The sequence below is a fragment of the Quercus suber genome, unplaced genomic scaffold (assembly GCF_002906115.3).
Source record: "Quercus suber isolate HL8 unplaced genomic scaffold, Cork oak 2.0 scaffold_270, whole genome shotgun sequence".
Taxonomy (NCBI): Eukaryota; Viridiplantae; Streptophyta; class Magnoliopsida; order Fagales; family Fagaceae; genus Quercus; species Quercus suber.
The window spans coordinates 855,292-868,109 of NW_027069726.1; positions in this window are offsets into that span (position 1 = coordinate 855,292).

The window sequence follows — 12,818 nt, forward strand, 5'->3', positions numbered from 1 at the left end:
AATGGTTTAAAAAATGTGTAACTCTTTAGAGTTACACCAAGTGTAACTTGAACCCAACTCTCTCTCTCTCTCTCTGGGTTCAAGTTACACCTGGTGTAACTTGACTAGAGTTACACCCAGTTTACACCGTTGATTCTCATTAAATCTAACGGTCAGTAAAAGATTACTTTTCACATCATTAATATGTAATTAGTATTTGATAGGTCAACTCATTTTAATTAAATCCCCCCACATTCACCACTTCTCTATCCTTAATAATCATCTTCCACTTATTTAAAAAAATAAAAAATCTTATTCTCCCCGCCCACTTCTAATTCTGTTCAATTAGGTCAATAAAATCCAACCTTGAAATTAATAGAAGATGTATGTAAACATCTCATCAATATTCAATAGTTCTTTTTGCTTCCTCCTTCTTTGGTGTAATATTGGACCATCGGTGGTGAATATATTGCTGGAATTCACATTAGTATATTAGAGTATTGAACTATTGGTCGATAGAATCAGGTTATATTGCTTGAATGTACATAATTTTAATATCATTGCCAAGGTGTTTTATTGAATTTACTTGTTCAATGAACCTCTTGAAACTACCAGCTGCATCTAATATCAATACTGCTTGCCAATCCTCAATCTTTGCCGAGGTGATTTGCTTGATGGATAGGAAGATGATTATTATTATTATTATTATTATATTTTGATACAATATAGAATTATACTCTAGCCTAATCTAAGTGTATATGTATGTGAAGCTCCCTCGTTGAGACTTGAACCCTGATCCTTACCCTTCACACCCCACAAGTACTTATACTTGTGGAGAAACCATCGCACTAAGGGTATGCGGTGATAGGAAGATGATTATTAATAGTAAGGCGATGAATGTGGGGAATTTAATTTAAATGAGTTAGACATGGTAAATAATAATTACATATTAATGATGTGAGAGGCTGTCTTTTGCTGACTGTTAGATTTAATGAGAATCAACGGTCTAAAATAGGTATAACTCTAGTTAAGTTACACAAGGTGTAATTTAAACCTATCTTTTATATATATATATATATATATATTTCCTAATGGTCCTACCAAGCTAATTATAATTAGCTATATTTTTCTTAGTCATCCCAGGAATTAATTCATCATTAACATTAATAAACGAGAAAAAAGAAAAAAGTGGAAGTATAATAATATGCACCCAATGGACATGAAAGAGCTAAATTTATATTTTTTTTAAAAGACAAATTTCAGGTAGCAAGATTAGAATGACTTCAAAATAAGCAGGCATAACGAGGAATTGAACACGCTTATAGTTATGACCGTTCCTGATTACTCAAAAAGTCACCAATAAAAAAAATAAAAATTAAAAAAAATTAAAAAATAAAAAAAAAAAGAAAAGAAAAGAAGAAGAAGAAGAAGAAGAAGAAGAAGGGAACGTTACGGCCAAACTGAAAGCATCGAGTTCCACAGTCTCTGTCAGAGTTTAGATGAAGCTGAAGCTACCAAGATTAGTAGCAAGAGCAGAGCTGCTGACTATATAACAGAGCATAAACGACAGATCAAAGTAAATGAAGAAAAGTGATGAAACGACTTGTAGCTTAGATGCCTCCTTAAGTGTTAACACGTGAACTAATTAGTTAGTCCTGTAGCTTGCACGTGTAATAGGTTGTTAAATCTGTTAGTTAGTTATTCTTGTGTTCACACCTGTACAAACGAGTATATATGTGTAGTCTGTGTAATCCTCTGATGTATTAATGAAAATATACAGATTTCAATCCTTGATTCTGTGATATGGTATCAGAGCGAATTCCCAAATTCCTGTAGGGTTTCGTATTTCTTTTCAATTTTTTTTTTCTTTTCTCAATTTTCCTGAGAAAATCTTTCTCTGTTCTTGAGAAAACTTCAATCTTGGGAGATTCTTTCTTCAATTGTCATCTATGGCTTCTGCTACAAATGCAAATGGTTCTACAGATGCTTCCACGTCTGAGAATCCATCTCCTTCTTCACAAGAATCCCCAATGGATAATCCTTTGTTCTTGCATCATGCGGAGAATCCAAGCTTAGTTCTTGTCACACAGCCATTGATAGGTGGAGAGAATTATGCAGCTTGGGCTCGTGCAGTGAGAAAAGCTTTACTCACCAAGAATAAATTAGGGTTCATTGATGGGACTTTGACCCTTTCATCATCATTGGTATCGACTACTTCAAATGTGCAAGCCTGGATAAGATGTGATAACATGGTTGGCACGTGGTTAACCAATTCAGTCTCACCAAAAATCCAAGCAAGCATCATCTATGAAGATACAGCCTTAGAAATCTGGAATGATCTGAAGAATCGATTTGCTCAGACAAATGGACCTAGAGTTTTCAATCTTCAAAAGGACATAGCAGAACTTCATCAAGGTGAGATGTCTATAACTGATTTTTTTACCCAGTTGAAGGTGTTTTGGGATCAGTTGCAGAATCTTAGTCCTTTTCCTACTTGCACCTGTGGTAAATGCGTTTGCAATATCAACAAGAGGCTCACTGATCTACAAGTAAGAGAATCTGTCATGAAATTCCTAATGGGGCTGAGTGATTCTTTCTCTCAAGTCAGATCTCAAGTCCTACTTATGGATCCTATTCCACCTCTTAGTAAGGTTTACTCCTTGCTAATTCAAGAAGAGACACAGAGATCAGTGCCCAGTGGATCTTTTGCTAAAGTTGATTCTACTGCTTTAGCTGCTAAAGTGTCAAATGAACATCTTGGTTCGTTTCTTGGTGGTGCTGTTAGCAAAGGAAAGGAGAGACCAACTTGCACACATTGTGGCAAGACTGGTCACACAGTGGACAAATGCTATAAAAAGCATGGTTTTCCACCAGGATTTAAGTTCAAGAACAAGCCTTTTATGGCTCATCAAGTATCTTCAGATGTTACTTCTTCAGTTGCTTCACCATTGCATCAACAAACTGCCTTTACTCCTGAACAGTATCAGCAACTTTTTGCCATATTTGGAGCTTCCAATTCATCACTTGGACCTTCTGCTTCAGTCAAAGACACTTCAATGGCTAATATAGCATCATCTTCTACACTTGCTGGTGCTCCAATGTCAGGTATTGATCTATCTCATAGTGTTTTCTCTGCACAAGTGGTAAACAGAAGAAATTATGATAAATGGACTTGGGTCTTGGATACTGGAGCTACTGATCATTTTGTTTGTTCAGTTGATCTATTAACTTCAATTACTGCTACTATACAGTCTTTGGTTCACTTGCCTAATGGGGAATCAGCTCAAGTCACTCATGTTGGAACTGTTGTTCTTTCTTCTTCCCTCACTCTCACTAATGTCCTTTGTGTTCCCTCTTTTAGCTTTAACCTACTATCTGTCAGCACACTCACATTATCTCAGCCTTATTGTCTTGTTTTCCTCTCCAATTATTGTTTTCTTCAGGACCTTTCATCTTGGAAAACGATTGGGGTGGGCAAGGCTGTTGATGGGTTGTACTTGTTGCAGTGTGAAAGTCTCCAACATACTCCTGATTCTGCACTTGCTGATTATCTAAGCAATCACAAGTTCAGTACCTCTTTTCTCCCTTTCTCTGCATCAACTTCTGCAGGTTCTGCATCAGCTTCTGTAGGTTCTGCATCTTCATTTCTCTAGCATGCCAGATTAGGACACCCTTCAGACATGAAACTTAAATCTTTAGGTCATATCATCCCTTCTTTACATTCTTTCTGTAATAAGGCTTGTCAGATTTGTCCTATGGCCAAGCTTAAAAGATTACCATTCCCTTTTAATAATAACATCTGTGCTTGTGCTTTTGATTTAGTTCATATGGATGTTTGGGGACCTTATTCTATTCCTACTTTAGATGGTTACAAATATTTCTTGACCATTGTGGGTGATGCAACCCGAGCTACTTGGTTGTTTCTAATGAAATCAAAATGTGATGTTAGACATTTGTTTCAATCTTTTTACACTATGGTTGCCACACAATTTGGTCAGAATATTAAATCCATTAGAACTGATAATGCTAAAGAATTTTCCATGACTGATTTTCTTAGTTCCCATGGCATTATTCACCAACATAGTTGTGTTTACACTCCACAACAAAATTCTGTTGTGGAGAGAAAACACCAACACCTTCTTTCCATTGCAAGGGCTTTACAAATTCAATCTCATATACCTTTGCCTTTTTGGGGTGATTGTGTATTGACTGCTGCATATCTCATAAATAGGCTTCCCTCTTCTTTGTTAAATGACAAAACACCTTTTGAAATGTTATTCCATAAACCTCCTGAATATAATCACCTAAAGGTTTTTGGCTGTCTCTGTTTTGCTTCTACCATTGCTCAAAGTAGGACCAAATTCTCACCAAGGGCAAGAAGATGTGTTTTTCTTGGCTACCCTTGTAATATCAAAGGTTATAAACTCTATGATCTTGATACTCATGTTACTTTTGTTTCAAGGGATGTTGTTTTCCATGAATCCGTTTTTCCTTATTCTTCATCTTCCACTCATTCAATTCCTTTCAATTCACTACATTTGCCATGTGTTCCTTCTGTTTCTTCTTTACATGATGATCCACTCATATCACACTCCAACACTCCTGTTTTTTCTCCACATTCCATTATCCAAGTTCATCATACTATTGATGATGACTTTCTTGATGAAGTCCCAGAAGCACCTCTTGATCCCATTACTGAGCCCCTTCCCCTTAGAAGGTCCACTAGATCTGTTCAAAAACCTTCTTACTTACAGGACTTTCACTGCAATCAAGTTACATCTGACCAGCCTTTGTCTTCTTCCCAATCAGGTACTTCTCATCCCCTCTCATCTCACATCTCATATCATCATCTTTCCCCATCATATAAGACCTTTTGTTGTGCCATTTCCTCTCTTGTTGAACCTCAATTCTACTACCAAGCTGTGTCTGATCCCCAATGGAAAGCTGCCATGGCTGCTGAAATAGCAGCTCTTGAAGCTAATAATACCTGGATTCTGACACCTTTACCTGTTGGTAAGAAAGCTATTGGATGCAAGTGGGTTTACAAAATCAAGTATAAAGCTGATGGTTCTATTGAGAGATATAAAGCCAGGTTGGTGGCCAAGGGGTTCACACAAAAGGAGGGCATTGATTACTTTGAGACTTTCTCACCAGTAGCTAAAATGGTGTCTGTCAAAGTCCTTCTTGCTGTTGCTGCCATCAAGGGTTGGTTTCTTAGTCAATTAGATGTCAATAATGCTTTCCTTCACGGTGATTTGGATGAAGAAATGTTTATGGCTCTTCCACAAGGGTTTCACAGCCAGGGGGAGGTTGTTTGCAAGCTCAATAAGTCCATCTATGGCCTCAAGCAAGCTTCTAGGCAATGGTTGCCAAATTCTCAAGTACCTTGATTCTGCTTGGTTTTACTCAGTCCAAGGCTGACTACTCCTTGTTTACCAGAAGGCATGGTGACATTTTCATGATTCTTTTGGTTTATGTAGATGATGTTTTGATAGCTTGTAATGACAAAGCAGAAGTGGATAGGTTCAAAGTCATGCTGGATGATAAGTTCAAACTTAAAGACTTAGGTGATCTAAAATATTTTCTTGGTTTAGAGGTTGCAAGATCAGATAAAGGAATTGCCCTCTGTCAAAGAAAATACACCCTTGAGCTACTCAATGAGGCAGGACTGCTTGGCTGTAAGTGTGCTAAAACCCCTATGGAGCACAACCTAAGACTAAGCAAGTATGAAGGAGAAGAGCTTAAGGATCCCAGTCATTACAGAAGACTTGTGGGCAGACTTTTGTACTTAACAATCACAAGACCTGACATTACATTTGCTGTCCATAAACTCAGTCAGTTTATGTCTAAGCCAAGGAGAACACATTTGGATGCAGCACATAGGGTGTTGCAATATTTGAAAGGTGAACCAGGAAAAGGAATTATGTTTCCTTCTAGCACAGACCTGCATTTAAAAGGTTTTGCAGATGCAGATTGGGCTGCATGTCCTGACACTAGGAGATCAGTGACTGGCTATAGCATCTTCATTGGTGATTCTTTGGTATCATGGAAATCAAAGAAGCAATCCACAGTATCAAGATCCTTAGCTGAAGCTGAGTACAGATCATGGCAGTGGCAACGTGTGAGATAGTATGGATTTTATACTTTCTCAAAGATATTGGAGTAAATCATGAGAAGGAGGCTTTGTTATTCTGTGATAGTCAAGCTGCATTGCATATCGGTTCCAACCCAGTCTTCCATGAGAGGACAAAACATATAGAAATTGATTGTCATGTGGTTAGAGATAAGGTGTTGGAGAAGGTGATTAAGCTAAATCATGTTAGATCAAACTGTCAATTGGCTGATCTACTCACTAAAGCCTTGAATTACAATCAGTTTTCAACTCTTATTGGAAAGATGGGGATGCTTAATATTCATACACCTGCTGCTCTTGAGGGGGAGTATCAGAGTTTAGATGAAACTGAAGCTACCAAGATCAGTAGCAAGAGCAGAGCTACTGACTATATAACAGAGCATAAACGACAGATCAAAGTAAATGAAGAAAAGTGATGAAACGACTTGTAGCTTAGATGCCTCCTTAAGTGTTAACACGTGAACTAATTAGTTAGTCCTGTAGCTTGCACGTGTAATAGGTTGTTAAATCTGTTAGTTAGTTATTCTTGTGTTCACACCTGTACAAACGAGTATATATGTGTAGTCAGTGTAATCCTCTGATGTATTAATGAAAATATACAGATTTCAATCCTTGATTCTGTGATAGTCTCTTCCAAATCAACTAGTCTCCAACGCCAACTTACTCAGCAAATCAAACTTAATTACCAGTAAAATTCGTATTTGAAGTAGAAATTGTATAACAATGAATATTGACCATGATTTATGACCGTTCCAACCCAATTCATTGACGGCAAAAGCTCCTGTAATCTTCATTGCATTGCACTAGTAATTTCATTGTAATATTCCATGAAAATAGATAGTTTTGGTCTATAGATTTCGTGGGGTTACATGGTATTAGGAGAGTTATCGTAAAGAGTAAGCTAAAGGAATTATCAGCAAGCTTCAAATGTGAAGTAAAAAAATTCTAGAACTTTGAACTTTGACCAAAATGTAAGCAACTTCATTGCAATATAGGAGTAATTTCATTGTATATATTATTACATGAAGGGACAGAGAAAGAGCCCAGATTTTGGTCTATAAAATGAATGTTATAAAGTATGATGAGAGGCATGGAAATAGGAATCAAAGGAAGAAAAGAAAAGAGGTTGAGGGATTCCTGTCGCAGGAGAGATGGCCCATGCTAGGTTATACAAGCAAAAGCTCAGCTAGGGCCATCCTCCTGTGACATGAATCCCTTCAACTTCTAGTAAGTACATGTATACGCAAATTAATAAGATGATGATCAACAGATCAAGTGAGCTGGGAAAGACATATGAGGTTGCAGTGGAGCTCCTGTCGCAGGAGAGGTGGCACCTAGTGCCTGAATTACTACAGCAATAGGCACCATTTCTCCTCGACAGGATGCCCCACTTTAACCTCTACCATGCCGTGCTGATTGGAGTGGATGTTTTGGGAAATTCCTGTTTCATACACATTGTTGCACATACTTTTAGACACTCACAAAAATTGCTCTAGAGTTTGTATAATAAACACTATTATTTTGTTAATGTCTGATCTCTCTCTCTCTCTCTCTCTCTTTCTCTCTCTCTCTCTCTCATATACACATGCAGAGTGATAGATACATGATTCTTATATCTTAAGGTTGAAGGCCTCAAGGACGTAGCTAGCTTTGGCACCAACCCCCCCCCCCAAAATTTTTTTTTAAACTATTATTAATATATATATGTGTACTAATTTTAGCAATTTTGTTCTATAAAATTACATTTTTTTCCCTTAAACAATATCATTGATTCTTTTAAGAGTAATAGCATACTCACAAACTTTTTTACAACATTTTTACAAACGGTTTTAGTAGCAAATTCGTATTGGTTCGCACATAGACCCATCACTCACATAATTTTTTTACTTACTAGTAACTATTTATTACATCAATAATTTATAAATAAAAAAAAAAGTTTTTAGCGCTAGTATTTTCCTCATTTTAGTGACTAAAGAAATTTATAGATCTAAAATCTAAAACAAAATATACAAGCCCCCAAAAAATAGTTCAACAAAAAAAATTACCAATAGTGTTAGGACATATATGGAACATGTTATGAACATATGTCATATAGAATTGACTAATCCTTTAACAAAATGCACTTTACTTATAATTGGGTAGATCTAGGATGTGTTTAATACTTTAAGGAATAAGAGTTCAAGTTCAAGTATTGAAGCCATGCAAATCTGTCCAAGAATTAAGTGAAGAAGTGCTGCTCATTAAAGTTCGACAGATATTTTGACAGATGTATCTATCGAGATTTAATATTTAAAACTCGACAGATAACTCGATAGCTATATCTATAGAGGATTACAAAATTCAAATTTTCAAATATGTTTTTCACACATATCCAAGCTATTTGTGTAGGGTTTCTTTTTTCACAACTCTAGACATATATAAATATTATTTTAAGGGCTGTCTAAGGTGATGCAACTTGATGCAAAATGATTATTCACTCAAATTATGACCAGAGACAATTTGTCCTAGTTCATCTTTCTTTTGAAGAAGTTGCTACGTTTGTATGCCAAGAGTTTTGTAATCAAGGAGCTTATTGATCTTTATCATGTTGATGAACTAAAGAACTTTGTAACCAATATCTTTCTCAAGTTAGTGTGTTAATTACGTACTTGGATCCGTGTATCGATTGGTTAGTTACATACTAGGAACTGTGCATTAAAAGGAGAGAATGTCATTATATTAGAAGTTCAATTGTGTATTGGGGTAAGGGTTCAACTATAGGTTGGTATAAGGTACTGAGATTCCTTAACTTATAACCACTTGTTTTGATAATAATGGATTCTTGAGAGTGATGACTTTAGATTCACCCAGTGGAGTTTTACCTTGGTGGTTTTCCATATTCGTAAACAAATCACCTATGTCAAATTCATTTTTCACTGCATTTAACTTATTTGGTAATTTGTTTGTGCTACCACGTTTATTGCATGTAATTGAATCTAATTAATTTCACTTGACTAAATTAATTGATTAAGTTACCAAATGAGTCAATACATTCTTAGCCTATCAAATAGTAAAACTTTAAAAATAATAATAATAATAATAATAATAATAATAATAAACTTAGCAGCTAAGTAGTAACAGATTCAAATGTTGAAATCACTACACACAGCCAACAGAAAAGTCGCTCTCCATAACTCAAGGCTCTAGCTCCGTCCCTAGAGGGCCTTGAGGCTTAAATAATGTTTAGGTTATGCACGAGTTGGAGTCATAAAATAAGAGATAGATAAATGTCTGTGGCCACTATGGATGGTATTCTTATGAGGGTCCAGTTCTTTTCAAACCCCCCAACTTCTCCTAGGTTAAGCCTATTAGCTCCTGGGATGCAACCACTGATGTAAAAATGGTGCATGTGAGGAATCTACTAGCTTTTACCAAAATCTTAATTTGTAAGCATTTTATAGTAAAGATGACAGTAGTTTAAGCATTTTGTTTTAAAGCTTCACTTTATGAAAAGCACAACTCAACTAGTGTTACCCACTTTCAAAATATCAGCAGAAAGCAAATCCAAAATCACATTTGATGCCAATGTATTTTGCCATTATCAATGTCATGGGCGTACAGGTACCTTTACGAAGATTGTATTCTGGTGCTATGTGGGTAGGTACAAAAAGCCCAAGAGAGATGTGTTGGTAACTTCAATAGCGCTCAAATTCCTGCTAGTAGTGCTCAAGACTTTCCTCTCCAATGCAGGGTTGAAGCAAGAAGCTCTCTCACCCTATGGGGTGTACATATTCTCTTTTTTGGTGAGGATTGCCGGAAAGAATTGTATCATCATAGCAACAATGGGGCATATAAAGTCGTTTGTCAAAGTTACTGCAACAACGTACATTTGTTCCATCTCGTTTCAATTCAATTTATTGTAGGGGTATTGTTGAGTAATCCTTTAATAGAGCTATTGCTTTGAGTTTTTCTTACAACTTTGTTTGGTTCTTGTAATCTATGGCTAAGAGTTGGTGTAAAGAGGGACGAAAATGCTTTCTATTAAAATATGATTGTCACATAACGTGTAAAGAATGTGAAAAAGAATTCAAAATCAAGAGTACCTTTCACAAATTAAGTAAAGAACTATCTTAGCAATTTTCAAATGGTTCATGATTGGTACTTCCATGTAGTGACTAACGAGTCCAATGCAAAAGAAAGTATTTGGTCTTGTGCATATTAAGTTCCTCAGACTTCCAACTAAAGTCTTAAAGAATATTAGATTTACCTTCTAGCCATCGACATGATTTAACAATTTAACTCAAACATTCTACGAGGGGGTTTGTTGGCTTGTAATTTGACATCTCAAATTTCTTAAGCATCTCTTTAATATATCCTTCTTCGGAGAAAGATATCCTATCCTAAGGTAGCATTGAACGTTACAATGCAAGAGTCGTGGCAAAGGGCTACACTCAATAATCCAATATTTTGATTATTTCAAGACTTCTTCTCCAATGGCCGAATTTGTTATTGTGCTTAACATTTTTTTGCTATTGTTGCGATTCAGAGATGGCATCTTGTTCAATTCGATGTGAAAACTGCCTTTTTACATGGCGAATTGTTTTAAGAGGTGTTCATGTCTCTTCCTCCTAGGTTCCATGGTCATGGGGAGTGTCAATCTCAATCTTAGCCACTAGTTTGCAAAATTGCACTGGTCCTTTTATGGACTCAAGTAAGCATCACGCCTGTGTTTTTCAAAATTTCCTACAACGTGATTGCAACATGGCTTTTCTCAGTCTTGTCGTGATTACCCATTGTTTACTTGTACTCAAAGTTTATCATTTGTGACCTTGTTTGTTTATGTAAGCGATATCCTGATAGCCAACAATGACAAGTCATTCGTTACTGCCTTGAAGTCATTTCTTGAAGAACATTTTAAATTTGTAATTTGTAGAATCCCATGAAGATTGAGAGAAAGAGTCCAACTAAGTAATTCTAGTCTACAAATATTGTTGGGTTTACAAGAAAGGGAAGTCATGGTAAAGAGGAAACTAAATGAATTAATTAGTTGTGTGCTAGATGAAATTTAGGACTTCTAAACTTATATATGGAATGTCTTTCAAGTCTATTAAATCTACCATGCAAGCGTATGCAAAGAAATTGAAAAATGATCTAATCACAATATATAATAAAAAAAAAAATAGTATTAATCAAATTATTATAAAAAATTAATATAGCCAACAAATTGTCAAGGAATGACGACATGTTCGAAACATGCATGAAAATCTATTACGTACGTACATTCTAAGAAATTATATATGTGACACTTCATCAATAAGTTAGAAAAAATAATAAAATATATATGTATTTCTTTGTAATCCTACCAATCTATAAAGCTCTATTTTCACCAGGCATTAATACTTAACACCACCAAGCCACCAACCCCCCCCCCCCCCCCCCCCCCCCCAAAAAAGAGAAAGACGTGTACGTTTTGCACCAAATGAACTTGAAAGAATTAGAACTAAATATATATATTTTTAAATAGAAATTTTAGGTAGAGAGATATCAGGATGACTTTAAAAGCCGGCATATATAACGAGGAATTGACCATGCATGCTTATGACCGTTTCCTCATTACTCAGCAGTCACCAATGGAGAAAAGAGGTTTCTGCTCACTCTCTTCCTAATCAACTACTTTCCAATGCCAACTTACTCCGCAAGCGAACTTAATTACCTGCAAGTTTCGTATTTGAACTTTGAAGTAGAAATATTGTAACTTTGAACATTGACCATGCGTTTGAATGTTCCCACTCAATTCATTGAAGGCAAAAGCCCCTCCGAAATGTGAGCAAATTCATTTGATTGTAGTAATTGCATTAGTAATATTCCATGAAGATAGAGAGAAAGAGTCCGCGGCTTAATTTTGGTCTATAGATTTCGTGGGGTTTAAGGTAGGAGAGTCATGGAAAAGAGAAAGCTAAAATGTAAGCAACTTCATTGCACTGTCTGAGTAATTTCGTTGAATTATTACATGAAGGGACAAAGAAAGATCCCAGATTTTGGTCTATAAAATGAAGTTTATGAGGTATAATGTGAGGCATGGAAAAGAGGAAGCAAAGAAAGGAAAAGGAGTTGAGGGATTTATGTCGCAGGAGAGATGGCCCAAGCTGGGTTATATATGCAATGCAAAGGATCGGCTAGGGTCATCTCTTCCTCGACACAAATCTCTTCAACTTCTAATTAGCATGTGCATATGTATCAAAATTCACAAAGATGATGATTCAAGTGAGCTGGAAAATAGAAATGAGGTTATAGGGGAGCTCCTGTCGCAGGAGAGGTGGCACCTAGTGCATGAAATACAGCAATAGGCACCATCTCTCCTGGACCGGACGCCCCACTCCGACCTCTATACCACATTGCGTTGCTTGGAATAGGTAAATGTTTTGTTAATGGCTACTCTGTCTGTCTGTCTCTCTCACACACACACTGTTGACACACGCACAGTTCTTTTATCTTAAGGTTGAGGCTTAAATAAAGGGAAAATAACTCTTACTCATTTTTTTAACTGAATCGTGAATACGCGTGTATAGTAACCATTTTTCTACATAATTTGTAGGGTATGCACGAGTATACTATGGATGGCATGCTTATGAGGGCCATGCATTTCTTTTCAAAACCCGCCCAACTTCCCTTAGGGTACGTCTACGAGCTCCATACGACCCAATATTCTCTACATTAATGGTGCTGG